This window comes from Hippopotamus amphibius, chromosome 16, assembly GCF_030028045.1.
Source record: "Hippopotamus amphibius kiboko isolate mHipAmp2 chromosome 16, mHipAmp2.hap2, whole genome shotgun sequence".
Lineage (NCBI taxonomy): Eukaryota > Metazoa > Chordata > Mammalia > Artiodactyla > Hippopotamidae > Hippopotamus > Hippopotamus amphibius.
This window is the reverse complement of record NC_080201.1, coordinates 6,092,926-6,111,517: the sequence shown is the minus strand read 5'-3', so window position 1 is coordinate 6,111,517 and position 18,592 is coordinate 6,092,926.

Genomic DNA, 18,592 nt, shown 5'->3' with positions numbered 1-18,592 from the left:
GACAAGCTCTGACCCTAACAGCTTATACCCTAATGAGGGGAGAGGGACATATAAACCAACAATAGCAATGGAATGTGATAATTACTAAGAGGTGGTGTAAACCCATGGTGCTAAGGGAACTTGGGGAAGGGGGCGCGAACCAGGGCTGAGAGTCCTTCCTGCTTCTGTACAAGTAATTCCACCTGGGGACCAAACACATAATTGCCATTTCATTGTTTATTTCCCGTTGGACTGTCTCTAGGTGTATACGCTACTTTTCCACAGATGCATTTCAAAATCCAATAGGTTTCCCGGTTCCCATTGTTGAGTTCTAACTCCTGGATTGTTTAGTTCCCAAATGTTGGTGTTTGCTGGTGGAAAATTGCCATTTCCTCCCTTGTGATAAGAAGAGGTGGAAAATCAGAGCACCTTGGTACCTCTTGTTACCAAGTGAAATGTGCAAAGCTGGGCCAGGCACTTCTAATCTCCGTGCACTCCGCCCCCCCCCTCCCCCCCCACCAGGTGGCTCCTGCGGGGTGGCAGGGAAGCCAGCAGAGCTCTTCCTGCCTGGATTTGGCACTTGTTCTTCCTGCTCCAGGCTCTCCCCAAAGCTGTTGGGACGTCCACTTTCTTCCCATTGTTCAAGCCTCAATTTAAATGCCACCTCCTTGGAGAGGCAGTTCCTGAGTACCCTAACTACAACTGTCACCTTCCCACATCAGACCTAATCATTTTCTTCATATCACTAAGTACGATCTGAACACACCCTGCTTCCTGTCTGCCTCCCTCATTAGAGGGTAAGTTCTATATGGACAGAAGCCGTTTCTGTCTTGTTTGCTGTTGTGTCCCCAATATACATAGGTGCTCATATAGTATTTATCAGATAAACATATAGCTAATAAAGGAGCACCTGAGCTATGGCATCATGGAATCTTGGTATTTTTAGGATTAGAAGGAGCTGTGCTTTTTTGTTTTTTGTAAAATTAAAAAGTGAGACCCAGGAAAGGAAGCAACTCAACCAAAGCCATCCCAAAAGAATTCACAGCATTGTCCCACCTTAGGCTGACACATTATCTGCTGCTGTTGTTGGGAACTATAAGTTTATGGGCCACTACTGAGATGGGTGATACAAAGGTTATCTCTTGGGAGCCAGTGGGAGCTGCAGCTCCATGGCTGGTCCTGGCAGAGACTCCCAGCAGTGCCCTCTAGTGGCAGCCATGTTACATGCACTCAGCTCTTCCAGGCTGGTTGCACGTTCATAAGGACAGAGAGAGCTTATGAGACACAGCTTTCTTCATCTACTTCCTTCTGGAGGCTTATTACAGATTCCACTGGCACCATGCTTGACCAACTCCAAAACAACTATTAATTCCAAGAATGACCTTAAACAGTGTTTGATAGGCCTGTTAGAGCCAAAAACTTATTTCAAATGCTAAATAATCACTTCACCTTGTGGTTCCAGTGCATTCCAGAATTGCCAACTCTTCTTATGTATATTGTTTTCAAGAGATGTTCAAATATTTAGTGCTGTGTTATTAAATTTATTTTTTATTGAGGTATAACCTTCATAAAATAAATTGCATATATTTAAAATGTACAGCACAATGCTTTTTTTTTTTTTTTTTTTTTGCATTTGTACATACCCAGGTAACCACCTCTCTGATCAAGATATAGACATTTCCACCACCCCAAGGGCTGGCTTCCTTATGCTCTCTCACAGATAATATCCCCTAAACGGAACCACATTCTGACTCTCATAATCTCATAGATTAGTTTTGCCTGTTCATGCACTTTATATAAATATCATAATATCATCATTCAGTGCATTTTAGGTATCTGGATATTTTCAGTCAATATTTTGGCTATGATATTCAGGAGCTTATTCTTTTTTACTGCTGTGCACTATTACATAGTATTAACACATTGCAATTTATTTATTCTGCATTTTGCACACTTGTTTCCATTTTTTGTCAGTTATGAATAATATCACTTGGAACATTTTCATACATGTATTTTTGTGGAGTAAGCATTCATGTTGGCTGTGTACATGTCCAGGAGTGGAACTGCTAACATATTTTAGCTAACATACTTTAACGTATTTAATGCATATAACCAGACATTTCCCCAAAGTGGTCATATCCATTTACACTGCCATCCGCAGTGAATGTGAGTTCCAGTTACTCCACATCTTCACCAACTCTTGATATTTTCAGACCTTTTAAATTTAGCCATTCTGGTACCTCACTGTGGTTGCACTTTGCATTTCCCTCATGACAAATGATTTTGGCACAATTTCTTATGTTTATTTAACTCTACGTTCTGGACAACTCTACGTTTCTTGTCCAGAGCACGTATGCCCCCAGGGCTTACAAGCTGGTTTTAAACTCACTGTCCTTTTTCATAAACCTTTCCCTATGTTCCCCATGGAATGTGGGAACATGTAAGAATGTAGACTAGAAAACTTGACTCTCTTTCTCCTTACCCCCTGCACACAAGAGGTCACAAAATCCTACTGCCCCTCATTCAGAAACACCTCCTGAATGTGTGCTTCCCTTCCTTCTCATTGTGATCATCCCAGTTCAGTTTTATCATTTGTCTCTGTTGGCAGGAGAACATTGCTCTTCATGTTCTCTTACCTGAAGAATGGGCCCCATCCATCTGAGAAAGTTTCCTCTTTAATTCAGCACACGGCATACCTGGAATCACAGACAGTGATCACAGTCATGGTGACTGCTAACATTTCCAGAAAGTTTAGTGTCTTTTAGGACATTCAAAGTTTCTTTATAAATGTTATCTTATTAGTTCTTACAAGACCCCTGTGAAGTGGGTCCTCTTGTCACCCCCCAGTTTCAGATGAGGAAACTGAACTTTAAGGAGCTTCGGGAGTCTAGCTGGGGTGGGAACCAGGGAGTCTGTCTGCAGAGTTGACTGCTTAGCTACTCTACTATAGTTGCCATGGTGCTTAGTTGGAAGTTACAAGCTCATATTTCATAAACATATTTTGCTTTGCTATACACTTGTAGTTTTGAGATTTATAGTAACGTATCTGGGAATGAGGTGGATTTGACAGCTGCCATCTTGGCTAGAGACACAGTCTTTTGCACTTGGAAACACTGTGGTATCCAGGCCAGTATTCAGGTTTGAGCCACTCCAGAGCCAGCTCGTTTCCCATAGAGGAGAACCACTGGTGAGAGCTATCAATCACAGGGGAGCCGGGTCACGCAGTGTGGGGGGGTCCTGGCAGACCACCTCCATTAAAAGAAACCTGACTCCTCCAGCCACTGCTGATATAAAGCTCCAGGGCTCTCTTCACAAGTGAAGGTGACCTTCATTGTGTAACCAAAGGGTTGGGTCTTTCTGGAGCCGGCAGTCTCAGGGAAGGTGCAGCAGAACTGGTCACCATTCCCTCCGTACAGGTTCCGAGTGTACAACAAGCAACAGCGACAGTTCCCAGGAGTCCCAAGGGAACATTCCCTTAGCATCCTGGGTTCTTACAGGGCTTCACGAAGGATGCAGGATTTCATCCTCTTTAACTCAGACCTTTAGGACCTAGCCCCCTGGTGTGTTAACCTACCAAGGATTAAATGCAAAAGCTAAGATTTATTGAGCAATCACAATGTCTCAAGCACTGAGCTGAGCACTTTATTGTCACGAGTTTATTTAAAATTCACAACTGTATTATGAGGGAATTATTTTTATGATACCCACTTTGCAGATAGGGTTTCTGAGAGCCAGAGAGGTTAGGCGAAAAGTCCTAGGCTAGTACTTCTCAGACTTCAGTGAGTTTGTGAATCATCTGGGTTGAAATGCAGATTCTGATCTTGTAGGGCTGGGATAGGGACTGAGATTCTGCGTTTCTAGTAATATCTCAGGTGATGCTACTACTGCTGTTTGGGGGACTGCACTGAGAGCCGATAGTGACACAGTCGAGACCCTCTTATAGGAAGCAGAAATCTCCAGGGCTTCCTGTCCTCATCACCCTGCTGTATTGTTTTCTGTTACTGCACTGACAACCTACATTATCTCACTCATTCACAGCTCTGAGATGCACACGTGTCCTTGCCTCCTAACATTAAGACCCATGAGTGTTCTCCCTTTCTCTCTGTGCCCCTGTCTCCCTAACCTACTTCCTATTCCGCTCACCTCCTGCCCTTGCTCTTTCCCACATATCCACAGGCTTGTCCTGTCAGGGGACTTTCTGGTCTCTCCTAAAATGTCTCCTGAGAAGGATGCTATCTGAAATAGCTCCCCTTGTCCCTCAACCTGCCCCCTTCCTTCTCTTATCCTGCTGTAAGCTTCTTCATAGCACTTGTCACTACCAGATAGAATATTTCATGTACATACAGTTTATTTGTTAATTGCATTTCTCCCTCACTAGAATATAAGTAAGCTCTGTGAAGGCAGAACTCTGTCAATTTTGTTCATTGTTTTACCTTTAGCATCTAGATCAGTGTCTGCAATATAGTAAAGCTCAATGATTATTTGTGAAATGAATGAGATTATGATAAATGAATGAAAACTTGGTTTAACTTCCTAATTATAATAACAGAAGCATCTAACATTTGCTGAGCACATATAGTGCCAAAAAACATACCAAGTACTTTACCCAGTTGATCTCATTTGATTCTTATAAAAGAACTCTTAGGGAGAACTGTTATAGTTATTCCCAGTTTTCAGATACAGAAACTGGGACTCAAAGAGTTACACTAGTGTGCCCAAGGTCACACAGCTATTAAATGACAGAATTAGATTTTTCAACTAGATATAACTGTCCTAAAGTCACCCAAAATTCACTGTGCTGGGCAGGTGACCGCACCATTGTATCCGTGGCAACAGGTCCCATTGATAACTCTCGTGCAGGATCAACTGGATGGCAGCATTGAGCTTGGAGAGTGGGACTCCAGGCTGGAATCACAAATGTTTAAACAAGCTAGAAAAAATGAGATAATTGGTTTAGTAAATTAATCCTTATTTTCTCCACTTTTCATTTGCATCTTATAAGCATCATCCTGAGCAGGAAAAATGATTCCACTCAGTGTTTGCTTTTAATTTTAGAAAAATGACCTCTGCTTTGTGGAAGGATATATTTTGTCATCAAGAATGTGCATGTTTAACCCCAGTACTGGGGGGTCATGCTACTTCTTATAGCTGGCATATAATCTCAGACTGGAAGGAGACAATGTGTTTTGTACCCAGTGCCCTCAGCAATTTCTGGTACATTGTAAACAGTTACATAGGAATAACCTCTTCCTCATGTTGGAAGCAGGTTAGTGGGTTTATTTAATCACTGGCAAAAGAGTATATTGTCTAGGTGGAAATGAGAGCAGAGAGGGGTGTGTGATTGGCTAGAATGGAAGAGGCCTAGGATTGAGGCTCTGAGCTTTTACATGGTTTGACAGTAATCCTGAGAGCCCTGCTTTAAAGGGGAGAGCTGCATTGCCTCCCTTGCCAGCGCTCAGAGATGTCCTCTTGCATATAAATCTGTGCTCTCTGGGCAGCTGGATCAGCCCTGGGTCCTCCAGAGTTCTGCCAGTATCACCACTTGGCCCAAGAAGCTGGGGATCCCCAAGGCTTTGCAAAGTGTTGCTTTTTCTCAAAGGCAAAAAATTCAGGTTAAGGACTGTGGAGGCTCATGTAAAAAGCTAGGAGAAGTGCAGTGTACAAGCCTTAAGGATGTATGTGGTTGTATTCTTAGAGGCCTTTTGCATTTGAGTTGTGTGGTAAGTAGAGGCTGACTCCAATCCAATATCCAGTCTTTGGGTAGAAATTCTAACCAGTTAATGATGTTTATAATACTAGTAATAATGAAAATGACAGCAACATTAACCACATAGAAAACACCTTGAGCTTTCTACCTTCAGTAATCCCCCGACCTCCAGTGGGTGTAGAGCCCTCATTTACTGACAGTTTTTAACTCCATTCCCTGGCCTTGTGTGTTGGTCAGGATCCCAAAGGAGTCTGACAGCATATTCAAATTAATTCCAGGAGTGTCCAACAAAGGAGCAGTTTACAAATGTGTGGGCAGCAGGGTGTAGGGAGACCTTGAGGGATAGTGCCCGTGCTGAAGGGTTAGCAATAGCCAGGCTGTTAAAACCTCTGGTACTGAAGGGGCAAGAAGACGTAATGGTTACTGAAGCCTAAGCATCCTGTAGAGAGGGTCTCCTTGAGTGAAGCTGTGGCTTCCACGTAGGTACGTAGCTCATCCCAGCTGACCCTGCATGGAGAGAGCCCTGGCCTTATCCTCTCCCTTCCTCCATTGTCCTGCTGGGGCTCCTCACTGACCACAGCCAAGCAGAAGCCAAAGTCAAGGAAAAGCTTTGATGCAGTCCTCACAGGGCAGGGGACAGGCAGACAGAGGCTGGGAGTGAATCTGCAGAGGCCACCTGAAGAACGACAGCAGGCTGAGGGTGACCGGACCGGGGTGGGCTCCTCACCTGAATTAGCCCGGTTGAATCTCTCTCCCAGGAATTCGGAGCTAGGGCTGAGGATCAGGCAGAGAGTGAGGTTGGGTGACTGGAAATTATTATGACTGTACAATACTCTGGGACCCTGTTGGGTGGTCACAGTCCACTGTGTGGACAGTGAAACAGAGACAGCCAGTGCTCAGAGAGGCAAGGAAGATGAAGATGCACAGAAAAGTACAACCAGAAGACAGAGAACAGATACCACCTGGGTCCTGCCTGCGGTCTCTTTCCGAAGGTAGTCCATGCCCTTGCCCTTGAGTTCTCCCAGACATCCCTTGTCCTTACAATGATCCTCCCATCTTTTTTGCTAAAGCAGCTTTAGTGGGATCCTGATTTCCTAATTTATATAAATAGCAACCATCTTGGAACATGATTATAAATCAGGAAATGGGCTAAGTTCTTTATAAGCGTAATTCAATTTCAAATAATCCTATATGATGCTCCTTTTTCAGAAGTGCAAACTGAGCCACGGGGAAGTTAAATAGCTTACATGGCCAGAGCAAGGCTGAACCAGGACTCCATCCCCGGTCTGCACAACTATAAATCCCAGACTCCTGACTGCTTCTCTCTCTCATAATGAGAAGAGTCTTCACTGTCCTTCAAGTTCGTGTCAGGATATCAGTGGGACATCAGTGTGATGCTGTACTTGATCTTGCAGCCCGCCTGTCAGTCTGTCAGCCCTTCAAGCCTTTCCTTGCCCTCTCATACTTTGAGCCCACGAGCTGTGGGGGCTGGTTATCACCCATTTGCTCCACCCTCAGATCCATTCTCTGCCCTCTTCCACTCTGCACCCGGTCTGACCTCTCTGCAATCAGACCTCCGTGGACTTCCTCTGGCTTCGACTGGGGCTCAGCCTCTGGGGTGGGGGTGAGGAGGAGTGGCAGGCAGTGGCAGGGGTCAGCAGGCGAGAGGAGAGAGAGCAGGGCGTTTCTGCACCTGTGGCCTCCTTGCTCACACTCCCAACAGGCTCTTGAAGCAGTTTCCTCCCTGTGTCCTTTCAGTCCTAGACATGGTAAGGGCTTTCTGCTGATGCTGCTCTTGGATACCTGATCATCCCTTGCTGGTTTGCTAACCCCGTCCTCATCTGCAAACAGGCCCTTTCTTAAATTCTGTTTGGACCCAAGTGTGTCTTCTGTTTTCTGCAGGGACCCTGTCCTATAAACTGTGTTTCTTCTTGTCTTTGTGAATGTCCAGTCACATCTTCGGGACTACAGGTCTAAAACCCGGAAACTGACTCCCTCAGGGTCGCTCCACTGGGCACACTGACCTCACATCTGCGAACCCACTGAAAGCTTCTCTTTTGGCTCAGGACAACCAGGCCCGAGTTCAGGGTTCCAAACATCCAATAGTGCTCTCAGTGGTTCTGTCTCAGGACATGCAGGGAGGGGCTTCCTTTTCAGAGTACTCCTTAATAATGCATACGACAGCCATCAGGACATCTCAAGAAATCCGGTGACAACTCCCTGGATAGCTCTGTCATTATAGTAATAATTTGAATCAGTAGTGTAGCAAAGCTGCCATACGTTTATTTCACCCAGGAGATTAAGTGAACAATTATATAAAGCATTCTACAGAAAAAACCAAATGCTCCAGATGCAAAGGGAGACTTGTGGGCTGCTCCTGAACCAAATGCTTTTCCTTTAATACATTTATTTTTTTGTTGTTTCATCATCAGACCCTGAATTCCCACATTCAGAAAGTGTCGACTTATTAATTTGCTGCATTTTATCTTCCAACCAGGAATCTCACTGCATGTATGTGTGTGTGTTTCTTAAAGGTCCCAGGATGCACAAGGCCAACCTCACCATCATATACATAGCAGAAGCTCACTACATGCCTGTGGACAGTGGCACATTAATTATTGTTAAAAATAATTACTTGGGAAGACTTCTAAACACAATGAGTTTCTCCAGGTGATGAGGCTTCACTTCTTTCTGCATTCCCTTTTCAGCATATTGAACCACCAGCACCACCTTAACATGTTTGAAACTTCCATTATGATAGTTTTATCTTTACATTGGTCTGAGGGAGATGCAGCCAGGAGCATCTCAAATGTTGGAGACAGCATTAACTTCCAGAGGCCAGATTTTCCTTTCTCTTCATGTTATCTAGAGGGTTGTCTAATGTACATTCAGTACTTTGAACTTGGCCATAATTATAGTCTTATTATCCTCACCAGATTTACTTATCTCATTATCGCCTCCCTCTTGTGTTAGAGGTCAGTAGAACATCCCTTTTATTAGCCACTTAATCCTTCTATCTAGTAGTTCAACTCTAATAGATCCACTAAGGTCCTTCTTTGTAGTTAACTTTGGTGACATTTGTGATTCCACCCCTTGAGTCCTTTCATTGGGCACAAGCAGCCCAGTTCTCTAGATCAGGAGTTCATTATCATTAATTTTATTAGAAGGAAGTAGAATTTCATCTTTTTTTCAGTGAGTGCTGCTTTATTTTTATGCTCCCTCCTACTTGTTCTGGATTTGGCTCCTCTATCTTTGCATAACTTTTTTGTGCTCTTCTTTCTAAAATTTTTGTAGGGACTTCCCTGGTGGTCCAGTGGTAAAGAATCCAACTTACAATGCAGGGGTGCAGGTTCGATCCCTGGTCAGGGAACTAAGATCACACATGCCATAGGGCAACTAAGCCCGTGTGCCACAACTACTGAGCCCATGCACCCTGGCGCCTGCACCACAACTAGAGAAAGAAAAAAAAAAACCTGCACACCACAACTAGAGAGAAACCCACACACCACAACGAAGCGCCAGCGTGCCGCAAGGAAAGATCCCACATGCTGCAATGAAGATCCTGTGTCGCAACTAAGACCCGACACAGCCAAAAATAAATAAATTAAATAAGTAAATAACAAATAAAGCTTAAAAAAATAAAATTTTTGTAGCAACTGGAAGGGCTAAGACTGACGTCTAAAAATGTCCAGTTTCATAGGAAAGGACATGACCTCATTATCAGGCATAGATAGATTGGTAGAGGCTTGTTAAAGTGTGTGTGTGTGTGAGAGAGAGAGAGAGAGAGAGAGAGAGAGAGAGAGAGAGAAGACACAGGTGTGTACTGTGAACGGCCCATTTTATTGATTCATTCAACAAATATTTATTGGGCATCTCTCCAGTATTCACTGATAAAGGCACTAAATCATTCCAAACCATCATTTCCTGTTATTCCTAACCCTGTACAACATTTCCCAGGAGACTATGCTCACAATTTGTATTTGTTTTTAACTTCTATCCTGATGATAAATTTGTAGCCTATATACCACTGTAGGACAAATCACCTAATTTTTATTTAATCTATATTACAACTTACAAAGATATTTTTTATAGCATTTTGATACTTCTCTCATATTTCCAACAACCGCTATTGGAAATTCCCTGTCTGGAAATGCCAGGGTGGGGGTGGATAGGACAAATTCTGCTGCCCTAAGCAACATTTAAGGCTAAAGGGTTGTTGCTGGCATCTGTGTAGTGTACCCTGGTGGTGGTTGGGGGGGTTGGGCATGCAGAGGCACTGACAGAATTTAAGAGATTGTGATCTCTGTGAATGAACAATGAAATATCCTGGAGTTAGGGTCAGATACTGTCCTACTAAGAGAAGTTCACAAGAGGTGTCCCATCACCTTAGTCAAGCCCCGTCCACCCCACGGGGTGGGGCTGGGAAAAGTGAGATTTCAGTTTCTTCTGGGCAAATTAGTTATCCCAGCTCCTCCCTGTGAGTAGATAATAGGGCTAGTAGGGAGAATAGATTCCCCAACGATGCGCAGCATCAATACCTATCAGAGACATTCAGCTGCATGGGTCACTTTGGGACCTCAAGCCACATGGTTCTTCATTTGTTCTTTGGTGATGGCCTCTAGCATGCATCAGAATCCTCTGGAGGGCATGCCAGAACACAGACTGCCTGGCCTCAGATCCGGACGTCTGGTTCAGTGGGATCAGGAGCTGAGCGTTTGCGCTCCTCACAAGCTCCCAGGTGCTGCTGGTGCTGCTGGCCCTAGGACCCCACTTGGAGAATCGCTGGCATATATTTTCCCTATCTTCCTCTTTTATGTTTCTTTGGTGGTTTCAAAGGGTTAATTTCCTTGTGAGTTGGGGATATAACCAGAAGGATGTGCCTTTGGTTGGGGAAGTGTTTTTTTCTTTTTTTAACTATAATTATTTGAAACACAGGAAAATTATGATGAACACCCCTGTATTTAACAAGTGTTAGCAGTGTGCCATGCCCACGGCAGTAGCTATTGCTGATCTAGCTGACTTGCTGCTGACCGCTGCCTGAGGAGGTGCTTTTATTGTAATCCCCATATTACAGAGGAAGAGTCCAGCGGGGTTTAAAGTCACTTGCCCAAGGGTCCACAGCTAGCAAGCAGGACCCTAAATTTGAAGTCAGGGAGGCTGGCTTCAAGGAATCTGTACTCTTTACCACCACAGCGAGCTGCCTCCAGAGATTTTAGGTCTTTCCTTCCTTCCTTCCTCCCTCCCTTCCTCTCTTCCTCCCTCCCTCCCTCCCCCCTTCTCTCTCTTTCTTTCTCCCTCCCGCTCTTCCTCCCTCCCTCCCTCCCTCCCTCCCTCTCTCTCTTTCTTTCTTTCCAGATTCCATCTAAGTCCTGCCTGTACCCTGTCCCTGATTTCATTTTCACTGATGCAGGTATTGACTCTCCTGGAGTTGGTTTAACTCTGGGGGGGAAGTTTTCAGGGTCTCACTTGGGTCTTTTAAACATGGAACTGTCTTACCATTTCCAGTGAGTTTTGTTATTTTTCCTCTCTCCATGGAGAAAATGGCCAAACTTTGGTTCCAAGGTCAATGCCTTCAACAGCTCCCTTCTCACCCACAGAGACATTCTCAGGTGTCCCTTCCCCAAGTCTCTGTTTCAGTGCCTCCAGTTGTCTCTCTAAGCTCAGATCGCTCCCAGCCATTCCACCCCACTGGCTGACTCCATTTAACCATCCCAGTTCCATTGCTTCATCCTTGTATATGGCCTCTCCATGGGTCTCTTTCACCGAGTGCCTCACTAATTCATTTATTCACTCACTGACTAACATGTTTATTTAGCACCTGCTGTGTGCCAGGTACTTTCCTAGGCTCTGGATGCAGCAGTAAGTGAACAAGACAGACAAAAATCCCTGCACTTCCGAGTACTTACATTCCTACATCCCCTAAGACTCTCCCCTGCTGTATTCCAGGTTTTTCCTGACTCTGTGCTCTGTGGTCTAACTACCAGCCTGTTATCTTCCTCCATTTAGCCCTGGTTCTCTTATCTTGGCCTTTACTTCTCCAGAAGGACGTTGGTTGAGGTTATAAATTCCTCTCTGAGCATGCGGGCAAGGCATGAGCCTCAGACATTACATAAACCTGAGGTTTTCAAACTCGATATCTATTTAATAGAACAACCTTGTCATAAAGCAGAATTGTAAGTGGAAGTCTAAGCTATTAAAGCAGATAAGAGAAGATCTGTTTTGGTAAACGTGAGGCAGGAGAGCTGGGGAGCCCCTCACCCGTGCCTGCCCATCCTTTTCTGTGGCAATTCCCAAGGCTCTGGCACAGCACCCTAGGGTGCCACAGAACACAGCTTAAAACCACCCCTGCACCAGTTGCAAGCTCACTAAGATGCACTTTGGGTTGGGGCTCTACCTTTTGAAATGCCAAAGGATGGGGTAAAACTGGTGACTGCTGTTCACTCCTCCCCCTGACCCAGGTCACAGTTTCCCAAGGTCACTGTCTGAGCCTGCATTTAGGTATTTATTTTTTCCTCCTGTTGACTGACTTTCTGGGCTGCTCATTTTTTCATTGTGTTCTTTTGTTGTTGTTGTTGTTGTACTTGTCAGGACTTATTTTCTTTGAAGAAAAAGGGCTCAACCCACATATCATGAGAAATTGGCTCTGACATGTGTTTCTAACCCTTTTCCAATGAAGTTTCCCTATACCTTTTCTCAGAGTGCCATTAAACTCTAATAGGCTTCCCCCTGTAACTCCCCCACTCCTGAGCCTGACTTAACCAAGCATTTTCTGAAAACAAGGTGACTCTTATTTAAGGATTTTGAATGTATTCCAGTTCTTGGCAGTCTTAAGCACACAGCTGAATGCGTGCTAAGTCTAGCATGGATAATTACACCAGCTGTGACCTTTTAGAAACATGTATTTGGACTAAAGTGGTGTTTAGTCACTTTTGATTGACTTAGGTTTTACTTGGTTTACGTTTGGTAAACTTCAAATATTTGCTTCCGTATAAGCTGGTTAAACTCTGAAAGATGAGTGCCACACATGGCCTGCTGTGTGGAAGGGCCTCTGTGATGTCTGTGACACAGCGGACTGCATGCGCTTATGCACACACGTGCACATGTGATTAGAGGCGGTTGGATTGGCAGGTGACATTCGGAAGTAATGTAACATGACACCGCCATGCATGGGGCATGAAGTCAGAAAGGGCACTGGCTGTCGGGAGACAAACACAAGCTACTGTTGCTTTAAAGACAGTTTCCTCGCAGCTGCTGGAGAGGCAGGAGAGAGCACTCATTAACTAGCTGCTCTCCCATGTGTGCTCACCAGCCTAGCATGATCTTGGGCAAACCTCAGACTCTCTGAGCCTCAATGTTTTCATCTTCAAAACGGGAATGGTGTGACCCCACTCCCAGGCCCGTGCTGTTGAGGAATTAGGGATTCTGCGTGTTTACTGCTGGTGGCACACAGCTGGCATGCAGTAATGGTAGAGTAAATCCATATTTGAGTTTCTTGCCATCTGCGCATCCTTCTGCAGACGCCGATTTGGGCACTCCTCTTCTGCTGCATCCCCCCACGCTTGATCGCTTGGTGTAGCAGAAGCTGCCAGAACCCTGCCCACATCCCCTTGCCCTTTCCGTCTTAGTGGAAGCCCTCTGACCTCCAACTGCCAGTACCTGCATTTCTTCCCGTGGTCACCAGAACCTACTCCACTAGACTGGCAGTCTTGAGCAGTTAACATCCTCCCACTCCTCATGTCAGGGACGGTCCTTCCCCAATAATTGATGAGAATTGCTGTGTACACCCCAGCCTTCTCGGCCCTCAGGTGTGTTGATGCTGAGGCGCCTGTTCTATGACGAATGCCAGAGTTTCCTAACGGGAACAGCTTCAGTTGCCTGCACTGGTCACTGGCTTGAAAACATTCCTTTATTGCTTCTTGAGTGTCTTCACAACATGGCAGCTGGCATTTGGACAACCCAACAGATCAAGGTGGAAGAAGCAGCGTCTTTTATGACATGTATGTTTCCTATGGCCAGTGGCTTAAAGCGATACAGATTTATTCCCTTATAGTTCTGTAGACTGAAAGTCCAAAATCAGTTTCACTCGGCTAAAAGCAAGGTGTCAGCAGGGCCGTGTTCCCTTCAGAGGTTCGAGGGGAAACTCTATTCCCTTGAGTTTTCCAGTTTCTAGAGGTCGTCCTCATTCCTTGGCTCCTGGCCTTGTCAAATCTGCTTCTTCCTCCTCAGTAGTCAAATCCTCTCTATCCTCCTCTTATAAGGACCTCATAACTACTTAGGGCCCACCTGGGTAATCCAGGATAATCTTCCCCTCTCAAGATCCTTAATCACATCTGTAAAGTCCCCTTTATCTTTTAAGGTAACATTCACAAGTTCCAGGGATTAGGATGTGGACATCATTCAGCTGACCACAACCTACCGTGAGAGGCCACACACTGTCATCTCCTCTACATTAATTAAAAATGGGTTACTAGGTAGAGCACACATTCAAAGCAGAGGAATTAGGGTCTGTTTTTGAAGGGAGGACTATAGACATGTTTTAAAACCTCCAAATTGAGAAGCCCTAACTAAGATATCTTGGTAGCAGCTTACATATACCCCAGTTTCTGATGTTTTCTCCTTCCCAAGTTCACTTGCTAAGAGGTTGAGGTCTTGAACCGGCCATCCTGCTCTTTCTCTGGGTCCAGTGGGTTCCACCCAACCCTGGGATACCCAGTGCCTCAGTCTCAGTTCCCCTTCCCGTGACAGAGCGCTCATACGGACACCGAAGTAAAAGTGACACATGTAATCAAACTCCAGCTGTCTGTTGCCTCTTTTGTGTTGGAGGGGGTCATGATTCTTATGGCTGAAATGTAAATTTATACACAGGGATTAAAGACAGCAGGAGGAAAAAGCACTGGAATTTTACATTATCTTCCACTATTTACTCCTTTGCTTTAATCAATCAGTATTTATTGAGAGCATACTATGTGCCAAGTGCTGGGACAGCTGGGACAGAGCAATGACCTTGTGGCCACAGGGCCCACCCTGCAGGTGCTTCCAGTACCGTGTGGCCTCAGACAGTGACAAAATGACCCCTCAGATGCACTGTGATCACAAGTGCCCCCTCCTCCTCTCCTCTTCCTCCTTTTTCTTCTTCTTCTTAAAGCATTGGAACTTTCATAAGTGGCTAGAAAAGGGACCACTAGAATACCTTTTTTCTGTTAGCATAACCAGGCCAACCCTATTTCAACAAGGCCCCCACAGCTCCAACTCCTGAATAGCAGAGAGTGAGAAGCTTATGGTAGATGAGGCATGAGGTGACCATGCAACAGAGTACATTTGGGAAGTTGCATTTAGAGCCACTATAGGAACTGACCTCCTGTGATCTCAGAACTGGCAGAACTCTGGGGCCCCAAGGGAACCATGCAGCTGAGTGCCTTTGAGCCATTGACGTCAGCTTTGCCAGATGCCTTAGGTTAAGGAAGAAGCAAGTGTGCCCCAGGATTTGGCTATCAGCCTGGATGAGGATCCCCCACTCAGCAACCGCTAGTAGCAAGGGTCGCCCTAGACAAACCTTTATAACCACCATCAGCCTGTGTTTGCCTCTGCTCAGCCTTGATCCTGGCTCAGGTGTTTTATGCTGGTCCTGATTGCCTTTTTTTTTTTTTTTTGGTAACAGCTTTATTGTGCTATAATTCACATACCATACATTTTACCCATTTTGAATGTGCAATTCAATTTTTTTTGTATATTTATAGAATTGTACAACCATCCCCACAATTCTAGAACATTTTCATCATCCCTTAAAGGAACCTCTTACTCTTAGCTATTACCCCCTAATACTCTCATCCCTCCCTTCCAGAGCTAGGGAACAGCTCATCTACTCTGTCTCTATAGATTTTCCTATATGGGTATTTGGTATAAATGGAATCATACAATGTGTGGCCTTCTGTGTAGGCTTCTTTCACTGAGTTCTCAGTGTTCTTCTAATATTCTCAAGGCTCACCCATGTTCTAGCATGTCAGTACTTCATTTCTTTTTATGGATGAATAATATTCACTTTTATAGACATACCAGATTTTATTTATTCATTCATTGGTTGATGGACATTTGGGTTGTTTCTACCTTTTGGTTATTATGAATAAAGCTGCTATGACTATTCAAGTTTTTGTGTGGACATATGTTTTCATTTCTAGGAGTAGAATTGCTGGGTCATATGGTGACTCTGTTACCTTCCTGAGGAACTGGCAGACTGTTTTCCAAAGTGGCTGTAGCATTTTACAATCCCGTCAGCAAAGTAGGAAAGTTCCAGTTTCTCCACATCCTTGACAACAGTTGCTGTTGTCTGTCTTTTTGGGTATAGCCATCTCAGTGGATATAGATTGGCATCTCACTGTGGCCTGCTTGGAGCTTAGCATCGTTTGAAGTCTGACCATCTCTCCATATCTTGCCTGGTGCCTACCTCATGGTAAATTCTCATGCGCCATGTGGTTTAGATGAAGGGGGTGGTTTTCCATATTTGATGTTCCCAGTCATGTTCCATCTTATCTCTTGCTTCTCAAATAAGACTTTTCACTTTCTATCCATGATCTCCTTTTACCATCTAAATGTCCACCCTAACCTTTGGCTGTACATTTCTGCCCAGGGATGACCTTTCCTTACTTGACATCCAAATGAGCTCAGAGTTGCTTAGGAGAGAATCTACTGCAAATGTTCAGAATGTACTACAAATGCCCAATAAAGTAGCTCATGTTAGTTTCTCCAGCCCTGTACCTGACCCACAAGAGTTACCAAGAAATGCTTCCTTCCTTCGTCTCCTAGCCTTGTGTATTAGTTTCCTATTGCTGCTGTCACAAATGACCACAAACTTGGTGGCTTAAAACAACACAATTTATGACCTTAGCATTATATAGGTCAGAAGCCCCGTACAGGTCTCACTGTGCTTAAGTCAAGGTGTTAGCAGGGCAGCATTCTTTTTGGAGGCTCCAAGGGAGAGAATCCATTTCCTTGCTTTTTTCCACTTCTGGAAGACACTCCCATTCTTTGACTCATAACCCCTTCCTCCATCTTCAAAGCCACCTTCTCACATCTCTCAGACCCAGTTTCTGTAGTCACATCCCCTTTGACTCTCTCTCCTGCCTTCCTCTCCACTTTGAAGGACTCTTGTGAATACATCCACCTGGACAATCCAGGATACTCTCCTTATTTTAAGATCAGCTAGCTGATTAGCAATTTTAATTCCATCTGCAACCTTAATTCTGTTTTGCCATGAAACGTAACATGGTTCTGAGGATTTGGATGTGGACATCTTTGGGAGTCATTATTCTTTCCTTCCTCTTACTCTTTCCCCTTCCTGCCTTCCATTCTCTCTCCCTTTCCTCCTGCCTGCTCGCACCACATTTTAATAGGGGAAGAAATCGAGCAGACTGTCACTTTACCAAGCATGCTGGCAGGTCAGTGGCCGTTCTGGGGTCATTACTGAAATGCCAAAGGCAGTAAAAGCTGTCTGTCAAACTGGCTCTGTAACTTGTAGGTCTTTCAGAGTATATTTTTAAATGGAACTTTAACTTCACAAGGTTCATTTTTGCAAGAATATTATGAATTTGCAAATTTTAGAATGCAATTCTTTCATCCTTTAATCAGAACCATTCAAAAGGCAACTTATTCAGGCATTGTACACAAAGAGGATAAATTGCTTGCTGGTGCAATTGCATCTTGGTGCTGGGAAGAAAACCGGGAGGGAGGGGCCCATGGCAGAGTCCTTCCATCTTGTGACCTTCACGCCAGCCTGTGGGAGAAGGCTGATGGGGTGATGCTTAGGGAAAGGTCATCAGGGCCATAATTGGCTTAAACCTTGAGAAGGATAAACTTGGAGGGTGAGTGGGGGAAGGAAAAGAAAGTAATGGAGTCACAAAGCAATCTAGGCTTTCTTTTAAATTTTTTCTATGATTACATTTGCAAGAAAACAGATGAAAACAATCTTATTCATTCAACAAATCTTTACTCGAGATGTGCAGTTTCCAAAGAGAAATATTATGCAATGCAAGAAGATTATAAGGCAAAGAAACAAAAGGCAATACCCTTGCTTTCATTGAGCTAATACTGACATAATCACACCCCATGTACCACATGCTGGGAAGGACATATTGATGTTGTTTGTGGTGGATGGTTCTCATTTCCTGGGTGTCTCCCACCCAACTCCTCTCCAGATTGTGTAGTATTGGTGGTAATTATTATCCTGCCTCCCACTGTGGGTGAATCTCTGGAAGCAGAGGGTGGACATATGCCCAAGGCTTGGCCAATCAGGATTGAATGGGCCGGATAAATGGTTAAAATTCATTGATGGCAACTGCAGGAGAAGCTAGTAGCATGGTGGTAGCATCCTTGTCAGGCTGGTTTGCCAAAAGATGCTGGACCTCTAAGACTGACTTGGTTCATGCCCGTTTTCCAAGTTGGGTCCTTCATCTTCCCATCCATTGTGTGAACCCCAATTTCCTCCTCTAAATTACTTCTCTGCTTAACATATCAAAACTAGTTTCTGTTGCTTGCCGCTCAGAACCCTGGTAGATAACACTCTTTATTAGCTAGGAGAGAATAAGCTTAGTGGCTGCTAATTGCAGACACACAGGAAGTCTGGGCATTATGGCTTAGGGAGCAGCATTTCCGTATGCCAGGAAGGGTCTTCTATTGGATCTTTGCATGTCTTGCTTCTCTTGAACATTCAGGTCATTGTAAAATGCTGCCATCTCAGAGATGACTTCCACAGCCAGCCTGTCCAAGTCAGCCCCCCTGTCCCTCTCTATCAAGGAATTTGCAGTCCTGGCTATACATTGGGGGCTTTAAAATTACTAATGCCTAGGTCTGACCCATGATGAGATCAGCCTGGGCATCTGGATTTAAAAAATCAGCCCAGGTGATTCTAATATG